This window comes from Rhinolophus sinicus, chromosome 5 (genome assembly GCF_057876585.1).
Source record: "Rhinolophus sinicus isolate RSI-liver-muscle chromosome 5, RSI-T2T, whole genome shotgun sequence".
In the NCBI taxonomy this organism is placed as follows: Eukaryota; Metazoa; Chordata; class Mammalia; order Chiroptera; family Rhinolophidae; genus Rhinolophus; species Rhinolophus sinicus.
Window position 1 is genome coordinate 100,280,467 of NC_142505.1, and position 20,205 is coordinate 100,300,671.

The window sequence follows — 20,205 nt, forward strand, 5'->3', positions numbered from 1 at the left end:
TACCTCTGCATCTATCCACCAAATCTCTATGAACACAAAGTTTCTGGTTTTCTGGAAAAGGGGGGGGGGGGGTATTCAGTTTGTTTGGAGTGAATGGATATAAATAATTTTCAGTTACTGTTGTCCCAGAATCTTTATGTGGGAGATGGCTTCAGTGTGATAGACGATGTTAAAAAGAAAACAACATAATCAGTGATACTCATTGAAGATGATATGGCTGAAATTATGAAGGGCCATGACTATTCATATAGGCACCACTGCAATAGGGTTTTATAGTGGAAGAGACAGATTGGGGAGAGATTGGGCTCAATTCAAAATGGAGCATGGACAACTGGGATTCATAGCCAACAGGCAGGGTGGGGGTCAGTGGATAGAAAATTACTAAGTGGGGACATCAGGGTTAAGGGAGTTCTGACTAAATCCTAAAGACAGGCTAGAGTGAGCATCCATCACTAGGGGGGACCTAGTCCGATACTGAAGGTGGGGAGTTATGGTTAAAATGGTTTAGTAGGGGTCTTGCTGAAAGTACGTTTTACAAAGAAGTGCACACCTGTACCTCGAATAAGGTTCAGGAAACTGACTGAAGATTGGTGAAGCAAAGAATCTTTATCAAAGGTAAGACTTTTTTGTTGTTTCTTGTAATTTGCAAACTTGCAGGAAAGCTACACCGGGTGAATGGTACTTTTTTCTAGGAGTCTGTTTCTTAGATTCTGCCATATGTAATTTGGCTGGTTTTTTGTTTTGTTTTGTTTTTCTCGCTTCTGGGATGTTTCTTATTAAATTTGCCAGTCTCCACAAGAGATCTGAAAAGAAGTGGGACTTGGATTCACTTTAAGGTGACATAGAAACCACAAGATCAAGAACCATCAAAGGTCAACCTGCTGTGAAGACCATGGGAAGAAAAACACCTACCAAAGTCAATACAGTAGCTCAAACCTTTGTCCAAAAGTTGCAAAATGGGAGCAACTCCAAAATGAGTCTGCTGAGGAAAGCAGGCAGCTTGATTTTACAAATAGATTTGGAAAGATCATTCAAAGTATAGTTTTGTTCTGAGAATATTTCATTGTTCATTTTCTTGGAAGGTATGGGAAAATTTTGTGTTTATCACAGAGTTAGTTGCTCATAATATCAAGACAATGTGCTTCACATTGCTAAACTATTTATCAACATCATTATATTACTTGAATAGTCAATCGGTTGGCATAATTGATAAGATTTTATAAAGATGATTTTCCTGAACTGATACAATGTTTTGAAAGGCCAGATCTCCCTTTAGTCTCTGGGACTACTGAGGAATAAATCTATAACTGTATCTCTCCTACAGTGCTTTCTCACTCACAAATATCTAGACATGTGGATCACTAAATATTGAACAAATATAAATTTGTCATTGATTTAGCATACGTCAGAGTGAGCTAGTCAGCTTTCACTTCAGCATTTCTTTTCCAGTTTTGCAGTTCTTTCAGTCTCCCAGGCTTTATACCATTTGTATCATTTATTTATTTTTTGATTCCTCATCTCTTTTTCTATTTTGATTATATAATCAGTCATTTATGTTGTTGCTTCTGCTTTCAAATCAAGTCTTTTACTCATCCTTTGCAGAATCCTGCGCAAGCTTTCATGCTTTCTTTTCTAAGCTAACAGTTGTTATTCCTAAGGGCTCTCCATCTCTACACCTTCAAAATGAAATTCAGCCAGTGTCCAGGTAAAATAACTAGACTTATTAAACACCACTTCTGTTGTTTTCACCAGTTCTTAAATTTCTATATGCATCTCATTAATTTTAAAATTGAGAGGAACATCATTTTCACCTCTGAAACCTCGTATTATCAATGTATGGTTTTGTACTTAGAAAGTAGTGGAATGTATCAGGAATGAAATTATTGCATTTTTAAAGTATATACATCCCCAGAATTTTATGAGCACTTATCCTATTAATTAATTAGAAATGACAAAATAACAGAGCCTTAGAGTTTCAAAGCTCTGGAAGAGAAATAGGAAGGGAGAGGTGGTAGTTTGGAGGGAATTTTGGGTAAATTCTATTGAAGAATATATAGTCAATGGAGTAAATTTTAAAGATCTAATTGACTTTGTTGAATAATACATGAGTGGGGGAGGGGTTCTTATGAGGCAGATTGTCTCAGCTTTCTTTGGGGGATGGAGAGGTCCCATGTTACAGAGTGCATCATTGGTACTGACCAGAAAATTTCAGACTGACTTATTAAGATTATATTCCTGGAGAAGGTTGAAACTGCGATTGGGTAAGGTATTCAGTCTAGGGTCATTATCATGACTTTAGCACAAGTGACTCCATTTTGGGCCGATGGTCTTCTCTTTAACAATTTCTTGTTAGAAAACAACCCCCCAAATGGAACTTTTCTGTCTGAAAATAAAATCCAAATATGATAGTATGATGAAGAGAGCACAGGAAGATGACTTTCCAGAATATTTTACATTGAAATAAAATGAGTAACAATATTCTTTTTTTTTTTTTTTTTTTTTTTTTTTAATTCAAAGCATAAGCTTTTCTAATGTGTGTCTTTCCTAAAGGGAAGAAAGCTGCCTACCTATACAATTTTATCACTGGCCTGGGGCACTGCAGTTTATTTCAGCCAATTAAAATAACAATTACTGCAGGAGATGCTGATGGAACACCCTTCTGTGGTGAGTCCCCTGTACTCCTGGTATGATTAAAAACCCTCAAAATCAAATTTTTATATTGTACTGACTGCTTTGACTTCAAAAGAAGTTGTACAGTGAGTTGGAAGAGCTCATTCTATTTATTCTCTTCATTTTCAAATTTTATTCATCTTAATATTTTATAGACTCTTCTCTACACTATTATAGCCTGGACTTTACCTTTCCCTATTCTTGTTGGAAACAGTTTGTACCTACCAAATTATTATTCTGTAGAAGCCAGCACCATACTTGCCTTAGTCTGACGGGGACTGTGTATTCCATTTTATTGAGATTGTTGAGATGTTTTCATAATGGATTTCCTGGGTAAGCTGCCTTATTACTGACAGCAAAATGATCATTCCACCCATTCTAACGTGACATGTGAAAAATCTCAGTGATAATACTGATTAACATATCTTTTGCATTTAAATTACTATGTTTTTTAAGAAGAGAAAATTGTACATTTGGTGGGTTGTTTGCATAGTCAAATAAACATACATCAGGCTGTGCAATCTAGTAATTAGGTGCATTTATCTGCATGTGACACTACTGGAAAATATTCTGAATGAAGACTTTAGGGGCAAAATACTCCGACTTGAATTGTCATTTCAAAACACATGACCCCATGTAGCAAAATGAGTGCTTATGCGTAAACATAAGAAACATTTGCCTGAGTGCTTGATTACTTAAGCTAAAGTAATATGTTTGAAACAAATCGTTAATTTTTAATGGGATATACTTTATATTTTATGGATTTTTTTTTTTTTTTGCCTTATGTATCATCATCTTAGAATCTGTACTTTATTGGGAGGGGCGGGGAAAGAGCTATAGGACTGGGGCATTTCTATCATCCTGAGAATTTAGGTATTTAGAGACTATTCAACATTTTAAAGTACCTGTGTTTACCAATGTTCAAAGGAAGGAATGCTGAAAACGCAAGGTATTTCAACATGGTGTGGTATTTTATATTTAAACATGGAAATTCAAGTATTAAGGTTTTCAGCGCATACTTCACTGAATAGTATTAAGAAAAGTTTTGGGTTTTTTGCAGGGGAGGTGTTATTTGTTTAGTGGAAATTCAGAAATAATCATAATATCTGCTTTTTCCTCAGAAATGTCCAAATGCTACTATAAATTTATTTACCTGTTCAATGAATACAGATCCATTTTATTATGTTAGCTTGATAAAAGTATTTCAGATTGAGGCCTGAATTAAACAGCAAGCTTCCCATTAGACTAAAACACTCTCATTATTCTGGCCCCAACAGACTCAAGTATTCTGGATAATCTGTGGTAACTTTGTGGTGACACCCCATTTTTCTGATCCTCTTTTATTTAACAACTTTTTTCTCTTGATGAATCCTGACTTTAAATATAATAATGTAATTGACTCCACTACATTCAAGTAAGGCATATGTTTCAGTTGACTCCGTTTTATTGAAGTGAGAGCAAAGAAAAAAAAATAATGTGTTCTTTACTTCTAAAGGGGAGGATAGATCTGAAGAACAGCTTTTGTTCTGGCGAGGATGGAAGTGGATGGAATGTCAATGTGGGATCTCAGTTACCATACGTAAGACGGGTGTATCAAGATGTAGAGGAGATTTGATGCTTTAGGATGAAGGATAGATTTCAATGAGAGAGAGAGAGAGAGAGAGAGAGAGAGAGAGAGAGAGAGAGAGAAACAGACAGAGAGAGAGAGAGAGAAAGAAACTGAGAGAGGAAAGAATGATCAAAACAAAGAAAATTTTTTTTGTCAGTTAGATATAATACTTTCCTCCATTCATGTCTTCATAAAGCCATTATTTAGAAAAATCTCATTGAAAGTACTCAACAATGCTAGTGGAGATGTGATATTGTGATATAAAATAAATACTGGGGGTGCTAAAAAAATGTATACACATGATTTCTATTCATCTTTTGTTATCGGTATATATTGAATATTAACATTTGAACACAGTTTTGTCCTTTCTTAAAATGCATATACATTTTATTGGCACCCTCTGTATATGTATTTGGTCTTCATCCCCAGGTGGATAGACAGAGAGCTCCTAAAACCCTTCCAGTTGCTTGAGTGATAGGAGAAGAACATCTTTTTATCCAGAATAAGCCCCTTTCAACTATACCTGAGTGTATGCTAAAAATGTGACTGACTCTTGGAGAAAGAGGGCTAGTTTTCAGAGGAACCATACATGTGATTAGTGCCTTGGGGCTTTGAACTCCATCCCTAACCGCAGGGAGGAGAAAGGGGCTGGGGAACTGAGCAAATCACCAAGAGTCAATGATTTAATCAACCATGCTTAAGTAATGGAACCACCATAAAACCATAAAGGAAAGGGTTTGGAGAACTTCCAGGTTGTGAATCCATTGAGGTGCTAAAGGATGACGTACCCAGAGAGGGCATGAATGCTCCACACATACATACACCCCAATGTCTTGCCCTCTATACTTCTTCATCAGGCTGTTATCTATAAATCACAGAGGGTGCCAAAAAAAAAAAAAAAATGTACATTTTAAGAAAGAAAAATGAAAACTATTAAAATTACGCTGATGGTAACCACTTTGATCACCTCTTGTAATTGCAGAAGTCAAACATGACTTGTATTCATCTTTTCTTATCAGTATATATTGAACATTACAATTTTAATAGAGTTTTCCTTTCTTAAAACGTGTATACATTTTTTGGTACCCTCTGTATATGTCTATAGATAGATAGATAGATAGATAGATAGATAGATAGATAGATAGATAGATACATAGATACAGCTATAGCTATAGATAGATGTGTCTATATATCTATATCTATCTATAGATCTATATCTATATATATCTATATATCTATATGGATGTTTCCCTGAGTTCTGTGAGCTGTTATAGGAAATGATTTAACCAGAGGAGGGGATCGTAGGAACCACGGATTTCTAACTGGCTGAAATATGAGAGGCCTAGACTTGTGGTCAACATCTGAAGTGGGGGGGGGGGGGCAGTCTTGTGGGACTGAGATCTTAATCTGTGGGCCTTGAGCTAAATCCAGGTGGTTAGTGTCAGAATTGCTCAATGTGAGGAAAACCCACACGAGTTGTGTCAAAAGTGTTTTGAGTAGAAGAAACAGGAGTTTGGTTTGTTTGTTTTATTAGAGGAGAATTTAGAATTTGTGTTGTTCGTTTGGTTAATAAGTGTATATAGATGTGGTGGCAAGAACTGTTTGAGAGGAGGGTAATAATTTTATTGTATTAATCTATGTCCTGGGGATGACCTGTTCTCACTGCCTATAGCTGTGCTTCTCAATTTAGTTCAGGGGTCAAAGGGTATAAGTATGAAATACCTGGGAAACGCTTTCAAAATTAGCATTAGAGAATACCTTCAATAAGGTTCCATCTTAGTAGAGTGAATAGGCCTGTGAATTTTCAAACTATTTTCCTGATGATTCTGTTTTGCATTGAGAGAGAGAGAGGAGAGAAGGAGAGAGAGGGAGAGAGAGAATTATCATGATAAGCAGAAGGAAGAAATATAATAATTATAATTGTTCTATGTATTATCACTGAACATTCAATTTTCTTGTGGACATTTTGAAGCAATAGATATTTTAAATATGTTAAAATGTTTTCAATAAAATACAATGTTTTATAATATCTTTGATAGTTGTTTTAAAGAATATATGTAATGTAGAGATATATAGTCTATTAGGTCACTACCATTGAATAAAACATAGTATATTTCATTAAATGTAATTTAATGAATGTGGCTGTAGGGGCGAGAGGTAGAGGGAAAATGCAAACAAGTATTGCCTGAAGATTATTATGTAATTATATTGATAGGTAAAATATTAGTTATATGGCCTGAGAATTGCCAGCTAAAAAGTTGTGTGGGTAACTTGTTTAAAATGCAGATTTTTAGTGCTTATAGAATTAGTCCTATATAATTAGAATGTGCAAGTAGAATGTGGGAATTTGAATTTTTACAAGATCTAAGTTAAAATGATACACTCTAAAGTTTGATAGCTAGCCAACACTTTTAGAGCTTTGAGATAGTTTTAGACAGGTATTCAGAAGTAGACAATTCAAAATGTTACCTTTTATTATGACCAGGAAATATTGGCATTCAATACTGTTGATTGAATGAGACTAAACCTCTCACTTTGAGTGTCTTCATTTGAAACTATTCTACCTTGCATAATACCCTACATTAGAATACAAGAATAATAACAACAGCAACAAAAGTAACAAATAAGAAAGCAAATGAAAAGATAACCATTGCCATGTACACAGTTATCTATCGAGTGACTAAAATGCACGTAATGGATTCTTAATATTACAGTTGGGTTATTGAAGGTAAAATGACTGGTATTTTACGGCACTTCGTTTATAGCAAAGCTTGAAGGAAATTCATTCAATAAACATATACAGGGTCCTTAATTTTCTTGCTACTTTAGTCTAAAATATTGTTTTCATTGATTCTACAAAATCGCCTCAGTAATCTCCTTCTCTGAGATAAGAGACTCAAGAGACTGTTTAGATATCTTGGGATAATGGAGGGAAAATATAATTTTAAAATCATTTGGTAATTTAAGTCCTGTTTGCCTATAAAAATATGTAGAGCAGTTTGTTGGGTACTTCAGTTTCTATTAAATAGGAATTAAATCAGGACTTAGCAGAAGATGTTTTTAAATTCTGAGTTTCCTAAGTAATTGCAATTTTGTAGACCTAGTCTCTTGCTATACAACTTTATGCATTTATATTATGTTTACGTTATATTATTAAAATAATAACAGTTGAGATTTGCAAAAAATCAAAACACATAAATGATTCCATGACAACTATTTATGAAAATTGTCACTTGGAACACTTGGAATGTAGTATAAATTTATGATACTATTTTTTTGAAAAATCTAACTTCATATCATAAATAATGATACAAGGACAGTATGCCACCATAAGAATTAAAATTAGATTGATTTTTTTATTAAGATATAATAAAACATTTTGGATACTTATTTAAAAAGCTGTTAAGAGTTAGCCAAGTACAAGCTATGTAAATTAGAGATGTTTTCCCATTAATTTGTGTAACAAATTTATCTCAAAGTATTTGAATATTTTATTTGAAGCTGAATATGTCAATATATATGACTAAATAGCAGAGTATTATCAATAAAATGGTCTCTTAAAAAAATACTCTGAAAGCAAGTGAACATCTGAAAACCTCACTGGAAATTACTAAAAAGCAATAAATTATGACTAGACAAACCCAAATTTGTAAGCCCTAGAAGTAATTGTCACATAGAATACCTATACATGATATTTTATTCACTTACACCTTTATCCTTACTTTTTTATCCTTTACATCTTCAAAGTGTTAATAAAAATAAATGATTATATACATTTCATTTAATCATAGAAAAAAATTGGGCTAAAATTCAAATGAAACACTCAAGAATAGAATTAATGAAAAATATTTTAAAAACAATTAAAAATAACCTTGAAATAATTCAGTAGAGTTTTATATCAAGTAGTCATATTAGCTGTGTTAGTAAGACATAAAACATCTTAACTAATCTGTCCAAACATTACGACAAATTGTTCAATGTCAGCGTAGCCAACCTATTGATAGATTGATTTTTCTTCACTTTATAACCAATTATGTTGCAGATTTTTAACAGTTACGCTGCCCTGGATTATTAACTACCAGAAAATTGTTCAATATGCATGCTTTCCAGAATTTCCACTTTATCGTGGGTGCACAATTATATATTAACAAAAACTTATTCATCTGAAGGCTATCATCAAATATCCAAAATTCTTCACGTTTAATCTAGTGAACATTATTTAGGTTTGCCAGTCCTTCTTTCATTAATTAACCGTCAGGTAACAGCACCTCACGTTTCCTTTGTATAACTCTCAGTCAACCTACCTGATCAGGTAGCTTGACCACAAACTGGAATTCAGGAGTAATAGAGAATTAGTCTTCACCAATGAGAAGATCTCACCTTGGCCATAATTATTAATTTGTGAATAAGTAGGTAATCTACACATGACTGGATTTAAATGCTATCTGACAGACTGCTGTGAGTGAAGTTGGACACTCCTAATGTAACAGGAAGAAAACCTAGAACCTCTGGCAGCCATCTTGCCATCAAGGAGACAACATGCTTAATAATTGGCCCCGTAAAGCAAAGCAAAACAGAGCAAGACTGAGTTCTGAATTCATGACTTGAACACCTAAATCTTCCTGTTCCAAGAGTTAGAACTATCTCAGGGCTATTCATTTATGTGAGCAATCATTTCATAATTTAAGATATAGATAGATAGATAGATAGATAGATAGATAGATAGATAGATAGATAGATAGATAGATATCACTAGTAGACTGGAAAATTTTCTTCTGAATTCATAAATTTTGGTGGTTTATGTATGCATTTATTATTCAACATCAATAACATGTATTATTTATGCCAGTCTGAATACTCTGTGCTGTTATTTTTGCAGCTATAAAAACTATCGAGTAATTCACCAAGCATCTGACCTATGCCTATTATTTTAACACATCCGACTCATAATCAAATTGAAACGGACGTAGTATTTTCAGAACAATGACCTGGGCTTTCATATATCCGGTATGCCTTCATTGCCGTGGTTCCCTCCCCTTGGAATGTGCTCTAGAATTGCACTGTCAATAGAACTTTCTGCCGTGATGAAGAGGTTCTTCTCTACTAGGCACACGTAATGACTGAGCCTGGAACGGTGGCCAGTCTGAACTGGGAGGTGCCGTGAATGAGCACACACACTTCAGTTCCAAGACGTAGTATGAAAAACAGAAGTACAATAATATCTCATTAACATTTTTATATGGAATACTGTTTGAAATAGTATCTTGGATTCATTGGGAGATATATATATATATTTCAAGTATTTCTCTCTTTTTTACTGTAACTACTAGAAATTTTTAATTTACACTTGTGACTTGTATCATATTTCCACTGCACGGAGTTGATCTAGAAACATCCTTTGATGAGTAATTTATGGGCTTTTCCAGTTTCCCTTCTACATCTCCTAAGTTCAGACCTATCCAAAGTATAGTATGTCTTTGTGCGCTGCACTAGTAGATTTGTAGCACTGCTTATGTTATGTTTACAGTACATTTTGATCACCATTACTAGATTATAACCTCCTTGAGGACAGAGATGGTCATATCAGTCAGTGTGTCCTCAGCAGAACTATCACAGTGACTTGCACAATCATTTTTGTTTGGCTGGTTTTTAGCTGACTGGACGATGAAGGGTTTTGGCTTTAGATAACTGGAGATAGAGGTCATAAAAGCAAGGGCTCCCAGAGGCCAAGTAAGTACAATAAATGGGTGAGAGGCAGGATGGGTAAGGTAAGAGAGCATTGTGGAATTTCTGGTAAGCAGATTAGCAAATGTCCCATCCAATGGAAGTGATAGCTACCTAGCCAACTTTTGCCATGCAGGTGTTCCAGTCTAATGAGGCCAGATTTTCAATTTTTTTCAGTTGAAACTCAAAATCCAAATGACTTCTTAATACTCCTTAAATATTGGCATGATAATAACAACTTTTTAAAAAGCATTTGCCAGCAAAATGTGGGCTGGGTCTGGCACACCAGCTACCCAAATGAGTCTTGAGGTTTTTCTTTCCAAGAAGAATGGTGTTCCCTGTTATAGACAAGGAACATGTAAGGTAAATTTGTATATTAGCCTCACAAATACGTAACAGACTGAAATGAAAACCTTAGAAATTCAAAGTTTCTGACTATGCTTCGCGTTATTGAATCTGCCACTCTAGGTAATTAGGAGTTGTCATTAATCATTAATTAGGAAAAAAAAACTTAAGTGAACAGTACGAGCTATCTCCATGGGAACACCACAGGCTTAATCTCAACAAGAGTGAATGATATGGGAGTACAAGATAGATTTAGTGCCCGTCTCCATAGGTCTGATTTGGGTAGCTAATATTCTATCTACGTAAAAATGAAATAAAACCGTTTTTTTTTCCCTCTTCTGTATATAGCCCTATTTCCTCTTTCATCCTTTCCTTTCAAATTTTTGGTGATATGTTTGCTTGAATGAGGCAGTGCGACCTATCGTACTCAAAGGAGTGAAATTCCTTCTCTACCTGCACCATCAAACACTGAAACAAAAGAGCACTTGTACCAAGTTCATTGAGATTCACTGAGATGTGTTGCATGCCTGCAGAGCAGGTGAAAGTTTCCTGCCGTTTTCTCATTTAGGGAAAACCTCTTGGCTTATGCCTCAAGAACTGTACAAGCCTCCAAAGAGTGGTAGTGAGAACTGGAGATACAGTTTTTGCCTCTAGAGATAGTTGTTAAGTTACACAACCGAATAAGGATCAGAGAATTAATGAGCAAAGAAAAAGCGAGATGTGATGGACTTTCCAGTCTGGGTCTTTTTCTAACAAGCTGTCCTCGTGTTTCCTTTCCCATCTGCTGGGGAATTTGAAATATCACCTTTTTGGAGACGTGCATAAAGTAGAGTATGTTGCCACTTATCTCATCCTTACAAGCCGGCTACATTTTACCTTCCATCTGAGAGGAAATATTTGTACCCATTCCTGTTAAGCCATTTATTAGTTTCAGATCTTTTCATTGAATCTTGAAAAAGCCCCATATAAGATGTGATCAATTGGGGATTGCCTGAATGTACTCAGGAAAAGACAGCAAGCAGGTTTGGGTAGAATCCATTCATTTAAAAGGTTGGAAAAAACAAAGTCTACTTTCTTGGATAGATCAATTTTCTTATTTTAATGTGATGAAAAATGTGACCATATAAATGCATTCATTATTTTCATAAATAGCTAAACTTACTGTGTGTCAGACACGGTTATAAGGGCTTACCAAACATGATCGTATCTATTCTTCCCAGTTACAGGAAGAAACTGTCATTGTCCCCATTTTACAGAGGCTTAGAACGGTTAAATCATTTGCCAATTGATCCTACTTTCACCCAGCTAGTATTTGGCAGTCTAGGATTTGTATTAAGTCTGCTCTGACTCTATAATTAACTCTTGTAAATAAAAACAGTAGCAACCACTTGTATTGAATTTACTATAATCCAGTACTGTTCTAAGCACTTAATGTATATTAACTATTTAATCACAGCAACCCTTTGAGGCAGGTATTATTATTAGTCTCATTGCACAGATGGGGAACTGATTCACAGAAACACGAAGTCACTTACCTCATTACTTCCAATAATTTATGAATATGAGCGATAACAGGCAGAGTAAAGAAAGTCTTTCTGAAACTGAAATCATTAAATGTGTAAGTTATATAAGAGCTCCTAGATGATATTTCCAACAAATATGTGCTAGGGAAAATAATTTTTTCTCCATTTTCAATCCAGCAACCAAATTACTTTATTTATTATCACCATTTCTGGCTTTGTAAACTTGGGACCTGGTAATAATTTCTTTAGTCACTGTTTCTCTTTTGTAATGTAAGAGACTGTCCCTGTCTAACATAATTTAAAGGCAGCTTACCTTTATTGCTGTTAAATTCTGAAGATTATCTTTGCCAAATCATTTTTCTGTCCTGCTACTGTTGGTTTCTGTTCTGTTCTTCAATCCCATCTGCTAGTATAACTGTAGGTACTGAGTTCCTCTTACATTCAATAATAATAATTTATATATGCAGAGGGTGCCAAAAAATGTATACACATTTTAGAAAAGGAAAAAACTGTTTTAAAATTGTAATACTCAATATATACCAATAATAAAGGTGAATACAAGTCACGTTTGACTTCTGCAATGACAAGAGGTCCTCAAAGCAGTTACCATCAGCATAATTTTAATACAGATTTTTCCTTTCTTAAAATGTGTATACATTTTTTGGCACCCTCTGTATGTGTCTGTGTGTGTGTGTGTGTGTGTGTGTGTATGATTGAATATATACACATATATTGATATAATATATATACATATATATGCACATATACATACATACATATACATGATTGAATAATTACTAACAAATTTCAGAAACTTTTCGTTGTTCAAATTAAACATATTTAAAATGCAAGCTTACACCCCTTGCAGACTGCAGGGCAAGGAATAAATGATCCAAAGAATACCAACCGAAAAATGTAAACTACAGATCTAATAGTTTGAATTGTATAGATTCCTTTTCGTGAAAATAAGTAAGTCAGCTCAAGGATTGAACTGGAATGACTAATGCAGTACAGCGATGGAACTGTGTCCTCATTTCCCCCCACTTAAAAAATAATGATGGGCTCTTCTGGAACCTGCTGAAGTCAGTGACACTCGTAGAGATGGATTGCTAGGCTGTGACATATGGTGCACTGGTATTGCCGTTGTATTGTAGAGATTATTACTAGCAGCAAGATTTTATAGTTATTGCCCTGTCAAAGCCGGTGTTTTAATCACTATCATCAATGCCGCCTTCATGTTTTACTTCACCTTCTAGCCAGCAAGCCAGACCACTGTGTCATCCGAAGAGAAACTCATTTGTTTGGGCCCATTAGTTCATTAAGGTATATATTTCATAGGGACAAATGAAAGATGACTTTCCTAGGAGGGGAAAATCCTCAGCAGAGGGAGTAGAATTTAAGGGCTGTAATTATTGATCTCAGGAGGAATGATACCAGCGTGTTTGTGAAGTGTCCCATAAGCCCGCCCTCAAGATGAGGGACGACTGAGGGTGCAGGTGTCTCCCTCTTGTTCCTGAGAGCAATTAGAGATTCAAATGATTTCCAGTTACTTAATAAGGCAATGAGTGTCACCTGATGAAATTAATTCTAGGCACTATTAATGTAAACATAGCTCAGGTTGCTCAGTCCATTAGCATTTTGTGTATTCCATGGCCTCCGAAAGGGAAATCAAGCAATGCAAACCACTGGTTAACTTTAAAAATCATGAGTGCAGGAGAAAATGGAAGTGAGTTAAGGACTGTTCATCATTCAACCTTCAGTTATTTTACTTCAGCTTAATAATCAAGTAAAATCAAATAACCCTTTTTATATGAACAAGATCCCATTCCTACCTCACCCCCAAGATTTTCAAAGCCAACTTATCACAGTGTCAGTTGTCAGTTTTACAAGATAGAATCCACCGTAGTGTTTTCCTTTTGTTTTGTTGAGATGGCAACTAGACTATTTCCTCAAACCCCTTCCTTCCGATTGAAATATAAATCTGGCTGAGAAACTTTGATGGTGAAAGTTACAGCTGTTGGGCTGTTTTCCCTTTGTTTGTTACAATTGCTCTCTTTCCCAGTGCATTAGATTCGGCCTCCAACTGAAATGCAAGGTGTTGTGAATAACGTGTGCGTCATTTCAGGCTTTGCTGGTAGAGCTGTTCCTTCACAGTGTCTCAGCACACAGCACCTCCTAAAAGGCCAAGAGAGACAAATTTCTCATTTGAGGAGCACAGCGGGTCAGCCCCTTCCGTATGCTCAAGATTTGTGGCTCATGTCACAGGCAGCCCATTCTCATCTTTCAAGTCCTGACAGTTCCAGAGCTTCAAACGCCTTTGAACCCAGATTCAGTGGGTTCTGGAAAACATGGGGCTGAATGTTTCCCCAAAGTACAATGCACCCTGAGCCTTCCTAGACTACCCTTGGACGATCTATCTAAATAGCTGAATACCAATCTTCAGTCTCTTTGTCATCCAAACATGGTATGCGGGTGGCTATGTATATATACATATTGATGTATAATTCAGTATTCATTTTGTTTCACTTTACTGTCTTGGCAAGCATATTTCAAGACCTGGCTTTCTCAGCCAAAATACGTTTCACAATTTAAGTATGATGCCGCGGCTCTTTCTTGCCAAGTACAGAGGATGCGTTGAGATGATTTCTGCCCACTGAGCTTAATCTACAAGTATTATAGGACAGTCCCACAGCAACGCGATCCTAAAGGAGGAAATGCCTACTCCATCTCACCATTCCTCTCAGGGTATCGGGAGCCATGGGGTCCACTTAGTTTCCTTTCCATCAGTATCAGTATTTTAGAAAAGTATTCCAAACATTCTAACTCACCTTAATGACTCTGTGTATTCTGTCATTGATAAACGTTTTAAGAGCTGCCCAGTCTGGTGCGGTGGTAACTTAAATTGACTTGTTTAAATTCACTTTTTAAATTTTTAAAAAAAAATCTTTGTTAAATGTGCCTATTAAAAACATCTTTTGTTTCAATAGCCTGGGGACACAGTGGACCAGTCTGTTCTGGATGTTATTGTTTCTGTAGAACCAGCATCCTGTCTTCACTTCCTTTAAGAACCCACCTCCTTCAGTCCCCCCCCCCCCCATTCTTTCGGGAAACTTCCCTTTCATCAGTACCTGTGTTTCTGCTGCCATCATAGTAGAAGACACACTTCTTCATTTTGATTGCTTTTGAAAATCTTCCTGGCATTCCTTATGCACTGACCCTTCCAGGTGAAATTTCAAATGCATTTTGTAAACTGCATTCCCACACACTCCACCAAAAAAATGAGATTTAGACTGCCATTGATTTCTATTGTTTAAATAATAGGGAGAAAATGGAAACATCCCCATCTTGATTATTTCCGTTATTTACCTTGGGGAGTCTCTCCATTAACTCAAGTGCTTCTATGCTTTTCAAGTTGTAGAGTTTCCTATTTTACAGATCACTTAATCAGTTTGTTTCTATAACTTAAAATTGTGTTGCTGTTGTGAACTACATTTTTTCTTTACAAATCTTCTAATTGGATATTGATGATATCTGAGAAAACTATGGACGTGTCTGTCTTCTAACCTTCTAACTAATTAAATTATATAATCAATTCCCAAAGATTTGGGTTTATTATGTTTATTGTTTAGGTATAATTATATCATCTCTGTATGGATAATAGTAGAACTAAAAAATAATGAAACAGCATTTGCTCATTTTCTGTGTCTGTGTCACATTTTCACAATTCTTGTGATATTTCAAACTTTTTAATAACTGTTATACTTGTTATGGTGATCTGTGCTCAGTGATCTTTGATGTTACTGCCATAATTGTTTTGGGGTGCCACAAACCATACCCATATAAGATGGTGAACTCAATAAGTGTGTGTGCCCTGACTTCTCCACTGACCAGCTGTCCCCGGCTCTCTCCTCTCTTGGGCCTCCCTATTTCCTGAGGCACGACAATATTAAAATCAGGCCAATTGATAACCCTACAGTGTTATCAAGTGAAAGGAAGAGTTGTACATCTCTCACTTTAAATCAAAAGCTAGAAACGATGAAGCTTAGTAAGGAAGGCATGCCGAAAGCCAAGACAGGCTGAAAGCTAGGCCTCTGTCTCAAACTGCTAGCCAAGTTGTGAATGCATAGAGAAAGTCCTTGAAGGAAATTAAAAATGCTACTCCAGTGAGCACACAAATGATAAGAAAGCAAAACAACCTAATTGCTGATAATCTAGAAAGTTTTAGTGGTCTGGATAGAAGATGAAACCAGCCATAACATTCCTTTTAGCCAAAGCCTAATCCAGAGCAAGGCCTGAACTCTCTTCAATTCTATGAAGGCTGGAGAGGTGAGGAAGATGCAGCAGAAAAGCTTGAAGCTAGCAGAGGTTGGTTCATGAGGTTTAGAGAAAGAAGTCACTGAGATATAGCTAAGATGATTAATAAAAGTGGCTACACTAAACAACAAATTTTCAATTTGGACAAAACAGCCTTATATTGGAGGAAGATGCCATCTAGGAATAGGAAGGAATAAAATGTGTTTTGTTTTGTCTCATGCTCTTAAATCCAGAGTTAGATAAAATGACCACCAAACTGAAAGATATGGGTGTCAAATAATTAACAACAGTAAAGCTAAAAGTATGTTTTTGAATGACTCAATGACTGACTTAGGTATTTTTCTAAACAGTAAGTAAAGCTCGAGAAGAGTGAGAAATGTTAGCTTCCCATTTTGCAAATAACTCTTTTCTGTCCCCTCTCCAACCAATCCCAAACCTAATCATTTTTGATGGTCTCTATGGCACTAACATTTGGAGTGAACACTTGAATGAATGAAGAAGGAAATGTCTGTGCCTACTGATTTGGGATAAATACCTGTCTAAATCATTCTGACAGACTTCAGGCCCTCTTATCTTTAAGTTCAAGTGTTAAAATAAAGATGAAGTTCATTATCATATATAAATAACGACACTTCCTGCAAAAGAAAAAAATATAAAGGGACCGAATATGAGCTTAAAAGTTTAAGAGACTGTGCAAACCAGCCCATCACATTTTTATACTCTAAGGTTCAGCCATTCACATCCACTAATGCTTTAAAATTTAAATAAAATTTGTAAGAGAAAGTATTTATATGCCTGGCATTTTAGGCAGTCATCGGATGTAGTCAAAGCCTTTAGTCCTTATTAAGGGTGTAGTGTCCTATAATATTTAGAAGGAAAGAAAACAGAAAGAACATAATCACAACCAAAGGACCCAATCAACATAAATTTAACTTATAGCACAGTTTGCCTTTGTATCATATGTGGTCAGCCAGCCTGTGTGTTTCTGTATTATAATTAAGAGTAATAAAGATTCCTGATCCTAAATCCTTCCTTTCTCCGATCATCTCTAACTTAACTTGCAATTTAAGTGATCAAACAGTAAAGGAGTTGGCATCTCTATTGACTTACTAATCAATTGTTGATTTGTTTTACAAATCCATTCCTTTTCTAAAAGCTACCTAATTTTCACAGCCTTGATTAAACTGAGAGCCAAATTAGAGGGTTTGTTTTCTTGCTCAATTCTCTACATTACATTGGTTAAGAGGCGAACCAAAATATACAGAATACCAGTCTACCGTAGGGTGAGCTATCCTTGCCAGGTTTAAGCAGTTGTCAAAATAAAATCTGCTTAAAATGTGTCAAACTTGTCTGTTATTCTTACTGTACAATGTGAAATGTAAAGGGCTTAATAGATGCAAGTGAAATAGGCATAGCTAATATTTGCTCAGTGCTTATTATTTCCCTGTGTTAATATTCTTTGTGTACCTTTTCTCCTTAAACTCTCACACCAACCCTGTGAAGTCTTATTGTTAACTCTGTTTTACAAACTGAATGAAAAATTTGCCTAAAGAGGTGAAAGAAGTTGCCTAATGTCACACAGCTTTTAATTGTGTAAATCAGAATTCTTCTTCACATAATTTGACTTCAGAGCTTGTTGTGTGTAAGCAACCCATAATTCTACTTTTGTTCTTTAATTTTTGAAAATATGTTTCCAGTTCATCGTTGAAGGAGTAATGAGATACATGTGCCCTTGAAAACATGTGATTTATGCTTAATATCAGCGTTAAACAAAATTTACAGCTCTTGTTCGCTTTTTAAGTGCTAAGTATACTAAGAAATTAGTATTGAATCCATATAAAACAATTTGGTAAATTGGAAATCTAGTTGATTTTTTTTCAAACTATTACATACAGTGGATTAGAAACTAAAGAATTAGTCTAGCTGAGACAGTAATATGATCAAGATAACAACCCATCCATCAGCAAAATTGGCCTATTTATTTTATTTGCTGTAGAAAAATAAATCAAATTGATCATGGGAAAGATGTATCAGTTTTAATCTACTTTGCAGCCTCAGAAAATGGCCATTACCGATAAAACAGAAAATATCAAAATGCTCGTAAGGAACACAGATGTAGATTCCAATTCAACTACCCATCTCTGTAGGTATTAATATCTGATCATATAACTACTTCTTGAGCAACTTCTCCTCTTCTACGCTTTAAATTTGGTATCGACAGTTATTGCAAGAACTGTGAATCCCTTTATATTAGAGTATGAATGAATGCTCAGGCACAAGTACTTCCTTTCGTAAAATCTGAAGTTGAAGCAGAAATGATGTCAACTGTCTGCATTTGCATCTATATGAGACACTATGTAAGGTCAATTCTCAGAAGCAGGGATTATTTATTTTTTTAATTTTCTTCTCCAATTTTTCATTAAGCTTTTACTCTTTGGAATTACATTGTAGCACCTCATACAGTGACTATAATCCAGGAGAATTTAGCTATCTTGTGACCTCATTTCTCAAACATTTTCTCTTTACTAATAAACAGTTAAATAGAAGTTCTGAATTAGGGCCTTCTTAGATAAATGTTCACCAATTACAACAGTCAATACATTTAAATATTATGGGGTAAACTGTTGCTTCTAAAGCATATACTACTATGTGCCAAATATTTTTGTAAGTATATATATATATATATATATATATATATATATATATATATATATATGTGTGTGTGTGTATGTATATATATATACATACACACACACGTGTGTGTGTATGTATATATATACATACACACACACATGTGTGTGTGTATGTATATATATAAACATATATATGTGTGTATATATATATATATATATATATATATATATATATATAATATCTAATTCTCACTATAGACCTGTGACAAAGCTATTCTCATCCTTACTACAAATAAGGAAAGTGGCCCTCACAAGGGCTAATTTAGTTGCCTATGGCCACGTACCCCAAATAGTATAAAGAGACTTTGTGTCACAATGTTTAGTTTTTAAAATGGGTGCTATTTCCATGAATCCTGAATTCCTGAAACTCAGAGGAATGACTCTGATGTCAGTCATGTGTTGCCTCATAGGCAGTGAATGTAAGAAGCAGAAGAGAAGTCTTAGGGCAACTGCCAAAATATTTGAGAAAACAGCTCAGTCAAGCTAGCTAAGTGTTTGGAAACTTTGTTCCCTCTTTATATCAAGCAGTAAACAGCAGAGATACTTGCCCTGGATTAAAATAATAAGGAAAAATTATCTGCATCCATGAGGCCAACTGGTATTATTAGTGTTAGAAACGCAGGGGCCTCCATGGCCAGAAGTCACATGACCAGCACAGGCCATCTGACAGTAATCCTGGAACTCAGTCACTGACAGCAGTTTATGGTAAATAGAAATAACACCTCAAAACTGGTGCATATGGAATTCCAAATACAAACATAACAGGTCACTGAAATTCAACATGCTTTTAAGGAAAATCGATGGCATGAAAGATAAGCAACCGCATTGCAAAATAGAAAACTAGCATCAAGAACCACTGTGTTAATGAAGCAAATGAAAGATGTATATGTGTGTGTGTGTGATATTATCAGACAGTGGGAACAGATATTACATCTTTGGAAGTTTGGGGCTATCTGTTTTAAAAGGAAGCAAATAAATACCTTGAAAATATTATCAAGGGGGGGAATCTTACTTAGATAGGCACATGGATAGAATTGACAATTTTTTCTTTTTTTAATTAAAGTTGGAAGAAACCGAGAATACAGTAGGGACAATGATAAAATTTGAAAGAGCATGTAAAATGCTTAGATAAAAAAAAAAAAAAGCGAAAATCATTATTCATCTAATACAAGGTCTAAAAAGAGAAATTGATGAAACAGGAAAAGAAATAAGCAGAAGGAATAGAAGAAAATATCACAACCTAATGAAGTATTAGTTAATCACAGGAAGTGACTGCCAACTCTCAAGTGGGGTATGTGAAAAAAAACACAAAAACTACATCATACAT

General features: G+C 35.1%; 1 long non-coding RNA gene across 1 annotated transcript in view; it reads left to right on the forward strand.

Moving 5' to 3' along the window:
* Positions 1 to 20,205, forward strand: part of LOC148758296 (uncharacterized) — a 1,912,057-nt gene that overhangs the window by 748,220 nt on the left and 1,143,632 nt on the right. The window lies entirely within an intron of this gene.